Here is a 9,020-nt window from a genome sequence, read left to right as displayed (position 1 = left end):
AGTTTTTATTCTTTTTTTTAAATATAATTTATTGCCAGATTGGCTTACATACAACACCCAGTGCTCATCCCAACAAGTGCCCACCTCAGTGCCCATCGGCCATATCCCCTCTTCCCCACCCTCCCATCTACCCCCAGATTGTTCTCTGTATTTAAGAATCTCTTGTGGTTTGCCTCCCTCCCTCTCTGTAACTATTTTTTCCCATTTCCTTCTTCTATGGTCTTCTGTTAAGTTTCTCAAGATCCACATATGAGTGAAAACATATGATATCTGTCCTTCTCTGACTGACTTATTTCACTCAGCATAATACCTTCCAGTTCCATCCATATTGCTGCAAATGGCATGATTTCCTTCTTTCTCATTGCCAAGTAGTATTCCATTATATATATAAACCACATCTTCTTTATCTATTTATCAGTTGATGGACATTTGAGCTCCTTCCATAATTTGGCTATTATTGAAAGCACTGCTATGAACATTGGGGTACATGTGCCCCTGTGCATCAGCACTCCTGTATCCCTTGGATAAACTCCTAGTACTGCTATTGCTGGGTCACAGGGGAGTTCTATTTTTCGTTTTTTGAGGAACTGTTTTTCAGAGCAGCTGCAACAGTTTTCATTCTCACCAACAGGGCAAGAGGGTTCCCATTTCTCCACATCCTCTCCAGTATCTATAGTTTCCTTATTTGTTCATTTTAGCCACTGTGACTGGTGAGGTGGTATCTCAGTGTGGTTTTGATTTGTATTTCCCTGATGATGAGGGACATCGAGCATCTTTTCATATGTCTGTTGGCCATCTGGATGTCCTCTTTGGAGAAATGTCTGTTCATGTCTTCTGCCCATTTCTTCACTGGATTTTTTGTTTTATCTATATAAGATACTATAATAGTTCTTCTGGAACAAAGTGCTTGGATTAAAAGGAGGTTATTGGAGGGTCAGCATTTATGCATTTATTTAACTTTCTTGTTAGGACACATCACCTCCATCAAGAACAATATTTTCCCTGTCACCCTTGGTGCTGCCCCAAAGTGTTTTTAAAAAGTAAGGTGGTTTCCACATTTATTTTAATAATATTGATGAGTTTTGTTATCAGTAACTAGGGAGATTAAAAACTGGCTTATAAAAAATAAGCCACAGAGGGCCTAATACACAGAAGAGCTGGCTGTGATGAGCAGTCCGAACATGACGATTCTATCAGTTACATGTACTTTAGGTGTCTCTATAGGCATCAAAACATCAAAGTATTAAAAATTCTGTCAATGCTGGTTGGATTTTTTTTTTAACTGAATTGACTATCTTTTTCTCCCCTTCACAACTTCTGTAAAAAACTCAACCTTTTTACACGGGGCCAAATTGAATAACACAGGAATAGAATCCAGTTTTATGGATAATTTAAAATATATATTTGACATTACTATTTGTTAAAAGATCTTTAGTATCTTTTTTAAAAAGTATTTATCCAACCAATGGCTGCTGACTGCAAGTTCTGCATAGGGTAGTCTACCACTTACTAAGGTGACCACAGCAATGGTGAGGAGAAGATTGCCGAGGTTTGCCTTCACATTTATCCATACGCACTCGCATACTTGACTATATAATTCCAATTCTGTCCATTTTTATTATTCTAGAGACCCACTCCATGCATAGTTGTTTTTGATGAATGCTCATGTTTCCTACTGATGTACGGAGATGGAAGTAATAGATATTGCATTCACAGGAGCAGGTGGTAAACTGTTAGTTTAACAATCAGTCATCTATCTTGCATATATTATACTACACTATATATAAACATGTAAATACAAGTATATACTGATACAGAAGTATGTGAATGTATATATATGAAAACATTTGTAAAACTGTAATCATCACTGTTTACCACCAATAACCATGCCAGGAAATGTTAAAAGTTTACAGTAAACTACTTGTTTTATTCTTCTGTATTTGAGTAAAGTGTTTCCAGTTTGTGAGTCTCACCCCTCCTCATTCCATCAATGTCTTTTCATTAAAAAAAAAAAGAAGGCATTTACTGTTTAATTTATATGAGTTAATCTCTGAATAAAGGTAATTCTCTGTGAAACATGAGCTTTCACACATTGACATTGTCAGAAGAATTAACACAAGAGGTTAACCTTTTACATACATACACAAAATCACAAACACACACATACCAGAAACACTTGTGTGTGAAATACACATATATTTTACACAAGCATTCCCTGTTGTTCTTTAACTCCTGGCAGATCCTGTAACTTCCTCATTGGACTCTGAAAATAAAGTCCTATAAATCAAACAACATAGACTTGGGACTTGATTTCTTTTCTTTTCTTTTTTTTTTTTTTTCTTGTGAGACAGCCAGCCTCCCTCTATGGAAGCTGTTCTAAGGTCTTGTACTATAGCTCTGTTGAAAAATTGCGCTGGCTCGCCAAATATCTTAATGACTTTTCTCTCAGCAGTTGGTAATGGTGAAATGTTATTCTAGTAACCATAATGTCTCTCATAAAACAATTGCATACAATATGTACTGTACTTCTATTTTAGTGAGCTCTTCTGTCAGAATAGCAGTGCCAGTAACCATTTAGCATTTCATAGCAAAGTGCTTACCAGTCCTTCAAGTGTAATATTGCAGAAAGAGTGAAGAAATGCGTGATTAAAAACATTCACTGAGAGTGGACCATTTAACGCAACCCGACGCTGCAAAATAAACCAGCCTTCACATATGTAGGCGCTCATCATATAAATGACAGTTCTATGTGGTCATTTAATTTTACGATCTCAATTCTCGCATATATTGCTCACATAAATATAGTGTTCTCCTGCAGGGAGGTCTGCTGGGTGTTATAAAATCAGTGAGACCTCAATGGGTTCAAATGGACATCTTTTATAATTATTGCTATAAAATTTCTTGACAATGCATTTTGTTGTCCAATGGCTAAAGGAAATGATTTTCCAAAAGAATGGGCTTCAACAAAGAGAGTAACAGAGCCTGGGAATTTGTTCCTGTATTCACTCATATTTAAATTACCTTAGTTACTCTCACCTATTGGAGGCCCTCTTGCTCTTCGGAATGTCTTAATGTGTGAATTCCGGATAGAGGTGGGCCAGGTTTCAATTGTTCTCTGGTTCCATGAAGCAGTATGAAATATCTAAAGGGAAGGACTGATTTGCTGTTAAGTGCAATTAAAATCTATTTATAGGGAATTCTTTCAAGCACATGGAAAGATAAGGAAAGGGTAGAGAGAAGATTTCCATAAACTCAAGATTAGAAATAGTTTGGATAAAAGACACATCTGCCCTGGAAAATGGTTCCAAGAGCACTAAGCATTACTCGAAGGACTCTATTACTTATTCAGACTTCTTCAGGGTCATATAAAGAAATGAATACAGTAGATTTCCTCTGCAGTGTATTGAGGTATTTGGATTACCTCATGATTTTTGTATTTCCTCTAGGATAATAAAGTATAATTATTATTGTTGCCTTGTGTGACAAGTGTCTAATAGCATACTAATTGGATTTGGGTATTTGTTTCTTATGATTGTCCTGTAACTATTATAGCAAACTTATTACTTGAATGTCTGTCTAGAAATCCAATGAAGTGTTTTCTATTTATTGTGGGTAAAGGAAATGAATTGATTAGTATGTTTTTAAACATAAAAACATGAACGAGTCATCACATTTGTTGAGCTAGAAGAAAAAGAAGTGAGCCATGAGTCATGGTTTTCCTTTATGGAGAAAGCAGAAGTGCAGAGGAATAGCACAGGTGGAGATAGAATATCCTAAAGACACTCAGGTGCATTTGTCTAGAGGTCATCTCTATGACCACCTGTAGGGTCCAGTCGTCTTTACCTCTACTGCTTTCAGGGCTGGTCTGGCAGCAGCACTGATCTGGCCTAGAGATTTAGCTCTCTCTCACTCACTCTCACTTCTGACGTTATAGGCATGCAGGGCTGGGTATATACCAGAAGCTAAACTAAACAGGGTATTACATTCCTCTCATCTGAGAGGTTGTTTCAGACAGACAGGACACATGACCAAGTTCAGTTATGAAAATCCCAGGCCAGTGGATTTCAGATCATTTATAAGACCACTGGGAAAACAAAATAAAACTAAAACAAAAAAGTAGAGCTGGTTTGGAAACTGACCTTAGAGTTGTGACCATAGGGAGCTCTGTTCCTTCCATCTTACCACCCAGTGGGACCAGAGACTGAAGTTTCCACATGGAAAAGAACAGTAATAAACCAGAGACAATGAGAGGCCAGATCTTGGATCACCATTTGAACCCTCCAGAAAAGCTTCTTCACCAAAATAAACTTACTCCAGAAGATTTTAACTAAAGTAAGTTGAGCTGAGTTTCCTGAAATTTGCTATTGAGAGAGCCCTAAGTAATACATATGTTTCTTTCTTTAATTTTCTTATGAAATCAATAATCATCACCCTTTTATTTCTTGCCCAAATTCAGTTTTTGTCACTAGTATCCTAGTAACCAAATATGAATAAGCTCTTCTTTGCTGGAAGCAAATTCTACTATTTTGATTTTTTACTTCTCTTGTGTCAAAGCTATCAATTTATTATTTCATTCAATTAATATAATTGTACTGATACAATTGATATTTGAGTATCTTCCATGTGCTGGACATTATTGGTGCAACCAAAAAAAAAAAAAAAGCACATCTGTCTTTTTAAGATAGAAAGTCTAATGATAGAGAGTATTATTAAATACAGTTATAAAAACAGTATGAGAGGAAAGGTACACCAAGTATTTATAAGGACTTAAAGGAAGGCCTTCCCATGTGGGAAGTCCAGGAAGGTCTCCTGCGTGAGGAAGCATCAAACCTGAGGCTTAAGAGATAAGCAGGATAAATCCAAAAAGATTGGGGGCAAGACACGAAGGGTGGATACTGAAAAGTCCACACTCTGGAGAAACCATGATGACTTAAGGAATTGCAAAGACTTACAAGATGGCTTTATCTTAAAGAAAGGAGCACAGCAAGGCAGGTGCCATAGTAAAAAGAACAGACAAAATTTTATTTATTTGTTTTTTTTATTTTTTAACAAGTTTATTTTTTAAAAATTTTGTAAATGTTTTATTTATTTCTGAGAGAGAAAGAGACAGCATGAGCAGGGGAGAGTCAGAGAGAGAGGGAGATACAGAATCCAAAGCAGGCTCCAGGCTCTAAGCTAGCTGTAGGCACAGAGCCCAACATGGGGCTCGAACCCACGAACCGTGAGATCATGACCTGAGCCGAAGTCGGATGCTTAGCCGACTGAGCCACTCAGGTGCCCCAACAAGTTTATTTTTTTAATGTTTATTTATTTATGAGAGAGAGAGACAGAGAGACAGACAGAGCACGAGCAGGGGAAGGGCAGCGAAAGAGGGAGACACAGAATCTGAAGTGGGCTCCAAGCTCTGAGCTGCCAGCACAGGGCCCAATGCGGGGCTTGAACTCACTAACTGTGAGATTGTGACTTGAGCTGAAGTTGGACACTCAACTGACTGAGTCACCCAGGTGCCCCCAGAATTACTGGTATAGGATAAACTAGCCCAGGAAGGGACTTGTGAACAAGGAGAATTTGGGCTTTATCTTAAAAACAGTGAAATGCCAATATGGTTTTAAGTAGGGGAATGGAATGATCAGATTTTGGTTTGTCTAATAAAAACAAATACAGACTCAGGTAAGGAGAGACTTATTATTCAAAAGTCCTGTTGTGATAAAAGAGGCTGACTGTTACAATAGAGGGAGAAGAATTATTGCAGTAGGAAGAATGCCCCAACCATGACATCTGCAAGTATCTCAGGAGTCAGGTAGAAAAGGACTTTTCTTTTATAGTGAGGAGTGAACAAGGCTAGAAGAAATTAGGCATGGGAAAGTAATATAAATGGATGAAAATGGCATGCTTAGTTAAAAGATCAGAATGTTTACCCTGAGGTCAACCTATTCCTAGAAGGAGTCATTAAGAAGGGGCTGTATGATGGCTTATGTTGAAGATGGGTGAAAATCAGGGACCCATATTTTTTACCCATATTTTTAACCAGTTATTTTATCCAGATTTATCAGTGGGTACGAAAAGTTCAGCTAATTGTTTATGAAGCAAAGAATGGAAATTTCGAGAGTCTGTGTCTGGCTTTGTCATAAGTAAAGAAGGAAAACATCTGTTTCTTTTTTCTTTTAATATTTATTTATGTATTTTGAGAGAGAGAACAAACTGGGGAAGAGCAGAGAGAGAAGGAGAGAAAGAGAATCCCAAGTAGTCTCCACGCTATCATTGCAGAGTCCAACCTCATGTGAGATCATGACCTGAGCTGAAATCAAGAGTCCAATGCTTAACCAACTGAGCCACTCAGGTACTCCAAGAAGGAAGGCATCTGTACGTTTTATCTAGGTAATTTGGAGAAGAGTGGTTCATTATAGTAAGCCATATCTTAGGATCTTAATCATTGCCCTTTTCCAGGATCACAGGGCTCAGGTAAAGTTTAATATGATCAGGTTTTAGAAAAACCACTTTGACTACACCAAGGAGAGGAATTTGAGGGAGCAAGACACCAAAGAAAAAAGGTATGCAGTAACTCAAATGCAATTGCTCTAGACCAAGGTAGAGATACTAGGTGCTTGGAAAAGCAAATAAATTGCAAAGATCTTCAAAATATGGGGAAAAAAATCTGTCTTGGTATTTGATTGGATCTGAGTGGTGAGCAGAAAACTTAACTCTTAAGTCACTAGTGCTTTTGGAAGTTAATGCTTTTTGCTGAAATTTCCCTCTTAAATTCTTCAGTAGTCTTTTTGATTTTTCATTCTACAAGAGGTCCTCTGAACCACTGTTTTCCAAAGAGATTTTAGTCTGTGAATGTAATTATTTTTATTTTTAGAAAATTTGTCTTCCTATGTTATCATCAAATATTTTTGTCTATTTAATTTTGTTCTTTTTTTCAGTGCAGAAATTATATATGCACTGACTCTCCTTTGACTCTCATAGTTATTTAGTCTCTAGTGCTTTTCAATTTTGTCGCTTTCCTTTTTATAGATCTTTCCTTGTTTCACTTCATGTGTGTGCTTCAGCATGCTCATCCTTTCTGACTTAGGAGCAGGGTGATGGTAAGGTCTGGATTTGGGTTTAGTAGGGGTGGAACTTTTCTTAGACCTTGAGTCTAGGACAGATGCCACAAGTACTGCCAGCCGGTTTTATCATCTAGAATAGTGTAAGCTTCTATAAAGAAGGTCGTTGTGTGTACAGCTGCCTTAAGAAATGCATGAATGAAGAGTGATTAATAGTGAGGCTTCTAACCAGGCACTATCTAATGGGGCCCAATTCTCACCATTATTTTTATGTCCAACATGCTGGTCCAACACAGAAAAGTGCTTTATAACAAATCTTAGAAACATATTATGTCAATGATTAATGCCAAAAGCTTCTGCCTCATCAACAATTATCCAAATCATTAATTTCCCTGATTTGACAAAAGAATAAGATGTAAATCAGATGTTTAACTAAAGCATCCTTTTTTTTTTTCCATAACGGAACTCTCCTACTATGAGTGCATCTAATATTTCCCTTTGCTTAGATCATTTCAGTGAAGATTGCATTAATCTCTTCCCATGCTAGTGTCTCTTTGAATTGCTCTAAATACTGGAAATTAGGTCTTACATGATTAATTATGGAATTTTATATTCTTTCTATATTAAAATATAAAACTAATTTCTTTCATTTCTCTAAGAAAAATCATTTTTTCTGGTACATATTCTTCAATTGATTTTTACATGGGTTGATAGTCCTCCTATGCTTCTGCAAGATTGGCTTAGGTTGGCTTCCCCAGAAACAGGCCCTGAGACAAGAATTTGAGTGAAAGTAATCAGTTTGGCAAATGATCCAAGAAAACACTGGTAGAAAAGTAGGGAAGTGAGTCCATGAGGGGAATAAAGCCAATAAACGTACATTAGTGAGCAGATTACTGCTGTTGTCAAATAAAGTTCAGTCCTGATGGGGGCCTCTAAGGTACTGTGCAATTCTTCCCTGAGAGTTGTTCTATCAGAGATACCAGAAAGCTGGAATATTAATCCTTCAACTCTTATCCATTGCTTGTTGAAGACCATTCATAAGGGATTCATTTTCCAGCATTTCCAGTCTTTTCTATGTTGTGGCAGAGTATGCTCCTCAGTACTGACTTAGGGTTTCAGCTCTTGCATTAAGCTGTATGAAGGGGCACCTGGGTGGTTCAATTGGTTAAGCATCCAATGCTTAATTTCAACTCAAGTCATGATGTCAGATCAAGCCCTGTGTTGGGCTCTGTGCTAAATGTAGAGCCTGCTTGGGATTCTCTCTCTGCCCCTCCCCCACTGTGCCTTCTTTCTCTCTCTCTCAAAATAAATAAACATAAAAAAAAGAAGCTGTACGAGAACAGTTAGTGCCAAGAGGGAATGACAGTACAATGACGCCATGTGCTATGGGCCACCCCTTGTACAGGTTCACTCATGCCCCACTTTAATTTCACTACGTTTGGTCACTGATTCTTTAAGATGATGGCCAGTTATTGCTCAAAAATAAAATACTCCTTAAAATGGTAGAAAATGATGACAAAAGTGAGGTTGTGGTTTTGCTTACTGTTACAGTTGCATAATTTGAAAACCAGGTCATAATTTGTAAACCATATCTTTTATCTCATACTCTCACAGTCTCCTATCTTTATTCCCCCCACTCTCAGTCAGCACTTCTGCTGGTCTAGGTTACTTGCCCAGTAGGTAAGCCAGACGTTCATTCCTTAGAGATGAACTGGTTACATTCCCATGCTAAACCATCACTACTATAATTATTAATTCACCATTATTACCAGGAACTGGAACACTAAAAGCTATGTCAGTGAATCCTTTAAATTCTAAACATATGCCTTCTTGTCCCCTTTATAACCTCTTTCCTCATGATAGTCAGACTCAGTTACCCTGATAATACAAGAATAGTTTTTTGTCTGCTGGTCTACCAGCATGAGGACTCTAAAAATGACTAGATGAGGAGAATAGCTTCATATTTAGAGG

This window comes from Hyaena hyaena, unplaced genomic scaffold, assembly GCF_003009895.1.
Source record: "Hyaena hyaena isolate Hyena2069 unplaced genomic scaffold, ASM300989v1 scaffold_1231, whole genome shotgun sequence".
Taxonomy (NCBI): domain Eukaryota; kingdom Metazoa; phylum Chordata; class Mammalia; order Carnivora; family Hyaenidae; genus Hyaena; species Hyaena hyaena.
The sequence above is the reverse complement of the archived record's forward strand: the minus strand, read 5'-3'. Positions refer to the sequence as shown.